Source organism: Schistocerca nitens, chromosome 12 (genome assembly GCF_023898315.1).
Source record: "Schistocerca nitens isolate TAMUIC-IGC-003100 chromosome 12, iqSchNite1.1, whole genome shotgun sequence".
NCBI lineage: Eukaryota > Metazoa > Arthropoda > Insecta > Orthoptera > Acrididae > Schistocerca > Schistocerca nitens.
In genome coordinates this window covers 148,992,836-148,996,855 of record NC_064625.1, presented here as the reverse complement: position 1 = coordinate 148,996,855, position 4,020 = coordinate 148,992,836, and positions in this window count along the sequence as shown.

The following is a 4,020-nucleotide window of genomic DNA, read 5'->3' as shown; positions in this document are numbered from 1 at the left end:
TGTCAATAAAGTTTCCCCTTCCTGGGACAATGAATTCACGGTGTTCTTATTTCAATTTCCAGGAGTGTATATTCGTTGCCGACCGCAGCGCCGTATTCTGCCTGTTTACATATCTCTGTATATGAATACGTACACCTATACTAGTTCCTTTTGCGCTTTAGTGTAAGATCAAACCCACAAGGCTGGCTTTGAACATGGGGGCAAAGTATTTCGAAACTCTTCTCTTAGCCACTGTGCCACGACCCCCCTTCGTTTTAGGCCGCCCGAGTAGCCTAATGAAGTCGCATCGAAACTTTGTCAGACATGCGTCTTGGCACCTAAGCCAAGATAAGCGTGCGTTTATTTTCATCCTTGTACAACCCTGCCACGTTTCGACGGCATCGGAGAGTAGCCCTATGGTGGGTTCCCCTTCTTAGTATCACAAATTGAAACAATTGGGACATTTTAAAGTCGCATTTTTGAGAGATTGCACACTAACGTTGTATTAACTCATCCAGCAGGGAAACAGGGGTAAGTGAATGATAACCTATGTTAAGTGCACTCACTCTGCCACTTGGGATTAGCCGAACGGTCTAGGGCGCTGCAGTCATGGACTCTGCGGCTGGTCCCGGCGGAGGTTCGAGTCATCCCTTGGGCATGGGTGTGTGTGTTTGTCCTTAGGATAATTTAGGTTAAGGGGTGTGTAAGCTTAGGGACTGATGACCTTAGCAGTTAAGTGCCATAAGATTTCACACACATTTGAACATTTGCAAGTAAACAATACTGAATACCCATTGACATACCTTTAAGAATAGAATGTAAGATTTTGGAAATATGCCGTTACTCTATAATTGTTTGAAAAAAAAAATTATCCGTAAAACACAAAGACCTGCACTGGAGTTACTTGAAATTTCTGGCATATCTAATTCATGAATTTTTATTGCAGCTTTACTGCCAATTTCTCAAAACAATCGACTTGTCGCTAACCAATGTTTGCATCCGAGGTGCTCATTTCATCAGCGTAATACGCAGAGAAAACCGGAATTCTAAGACAAAAAAGTACAATGTAAAATGCATGTCTTACCAGATGTAGTGGCCATCCACCGCAGTGACACCTGCAGACAGTACGCTGCGCGAGAGGCCAGCAGCTGCTTGCTACTTGCTGCGCTGGCAGCGCCGGCACCTGGCAGCCGCTCCTCACCCACCCTCCGCCACGCACTCCGCGGCTAATCCCCGCTCCGGCGGTGATCCACCTCCACCTCTAGCTCGGGGAGGCGGCTGTATCCCGGCCTTCCACGCCATAACACACCCCCGGCCCAGCCTCTACCCGCGGCGCGTCATTAACGCAGTTTGATACCTCTCTGGCGCCACCCCCACCCCCGCCCAGTCTCGATATTCACTTTAACACCCCCGCCCGCTCCCACAGCCTCGTCTCTCCTCGCCCCATCGGCTCCTCCCTGTACTCCTCTCGGCGGCTCTCAAGAGCTTTTAATTAGTTATCCATTAGAGGCAGCTTCCGAGATTAGAAGCGCGGCCAGGTACACTGCGCCGCTTCCTAATGGCGTTATAATAGAGATTGCGACGGCTGCGTGGGATTTGCGGGCCGGCAGAGTTCCGACACGGCCCCGCTTCGGCATCCTCAGCGCGCGATCGATCGCACCTCGGCCAACGTCTTGTATGCTGCCACGAACAACGGACAGAATGTAAGGAGAGGAACAGGTCAAGTTGGCAGTGCCATTCTTCACATTTAGATGTCTGCACCGAACAAAAAGCAGGAAAAAGGCATTCGTTAGAGTTCAAACTTCTTATTTCCTCAAATGCATACTAGTTTGACACATATATTGTACACTTCTCCTCCTCCCCCACTATGTCTCTTTCAGTCTTTTCCACAGCACTCTCTCTTTCCAACTCCTCCACGCCCTTCCTGTCTATCCCATACTCCCATCTGTCTGTCTATCTCTCTCTCTGTCCATCCCCTCCTCATCTCCTCTCCATATCCATCTCAAACTGCTTCACATTCTTTCAGTCCACCTTGTCCCCCCCCCCTCCCCCCTTGCTCGCTATCCATCTTCTACAGTCTCCACCACCTAGTATGCTGTGCCTAAAAACTAATGTAACCCCTGCAAGGTGTGCCAATACTAGCTGCACAATGAATGTCTCTCTCTGTCCATTTCCTCCCACTCTTTCTGTCCATCCCCAACACCCCCTCCTTCATTTCCCCCATCTATCCCCTTTATTTGTCCACCCCATTTCCCCCTCTCTCACTATTCATCTCCTCCCCCAACTCTGGTCAGCTGTGCCTATCCACATGTGTAGCCCTAAAAAAAAAAAAAAAAAAAAAAAAAAAAAAAAAAAAAAAACAGGTCATAGAAGCAGGGCAATACTACTACAACACAACACACATCTTCTGCTGGGCACTCTGCATGATGTTGGGGCCTGGAAAACCGACCTTCTCCCTGATGTGCAGGCTACCCAGCAAAACAAGTCGATAAAATCAGCTCGCTATATTCCCACATAACACATCTGTCATACAGGGCAGCCTATATGCCAGAGGCTGGGGAACTCGTTTTCGCCCATATGTCTTCTCCTATTGCAACTATGAGGCTATAAATCGCTACAGTGCTGACACTGGTAAGGCCTGAGGCCTGCTGTTTCTGTGCCAGATATGGTTGATACTGATCCAGGCATTGGTTTGGGATGAGATCCTGGACGTGCACTTGTACAAACATATGTTCTGCTATATGTAACAGATTTTGTTGAAAACTGACGTGATGAGGTAATCGCTGGGTAAAAATATGTAATAGTACTTACTTACTTACCAGCCACTATATGTGTGCTTTCTGGATTATAATAAAGCATTTGACAAAGTTCGTCATGATCATCTCATAGAATTGTTAGAAAAGAAAACACTTGATAAGAAAGACATCCGCATTATATACAACCTCTACTACAATCAAACCGCAACCGTGAAGGTAGAAAATGAATTATCGAATGATATAGAAATAAAGAGGGGTGTGAGACAAGGTTGCGTTCTCTCACCCTTATTGTTTAATATGTATTCAGAAGACATAATCCAGGCAGCTCTATCAGATGAAATAGCTGGCATTAAAGTGAATGGGCTAAACATTAACAATGTTAGGTTTGCTGATGACACTGTACTACTAGCTGGAAACCTCAAAGATCTACAATTACTTCTTGACAAAGTCGCAGAAAAAAGTGAAGAATTTGGCTTGACTCTTAACGTAAGCAAGACTAAGTTCATGGTGATATCTAAAACACACCAACAAGAAAATCTTACAAGCAATAGGGAAAGAGTCGATCAAGTACGTAAATTTAAATATCTCGGAACAATTGTAAATGAGGAGATTGAAAGCTCAGAAGAAATTAAATCTAGAATAGGACAGGCCAGAAGTATCTTTAATAAGATGAAAAATGCATTCTGTTCGAGAGACATTTGTTTAAACACAAAAATGAGGTTGCTAAGATGCTATGTATTCTCAAAATTATTATACGGAATGGAAGCGTGGACATTGAAAAAGGACATGAACAGTTTAGAAGCTTTTGAACTGTGGGCATATAGAAGAATACTTAGAATTAGTTGGGTGTCGAGGATTACTAATCAAGATGTCCTAAGAAGAATGGGAAAGGAAAAAGAATTAATTAAAACTATTAAAGTAAGGAAGCTACAATATTTAGGCCATGTTATTAGGGGAGTAAATTACAAAATATTGCGAATAATACTACAAGGGAAAATTTGTGGGAAGAGAACGAGGGGTAGAAGACGGACATCCTGGATTGACAATCTAAAAAATTGGTACAACTGTTCAACGTCAGAACTCCTTAGATCGGCCAAATCAAGATCAGAAATTGCCATGATGACAGCCAACCTTCTTAGAGGAGACGGCACATGAAGAAGAAGACTTACTAAAGAAGCTAAAAACAGCAATTATTAATAGAGCTACATTAAAATGGCTACACCAAGAAGAAATGCAGATGATAAACAGGTATTCATTGGACAAATATATTATACTAGATCTGACA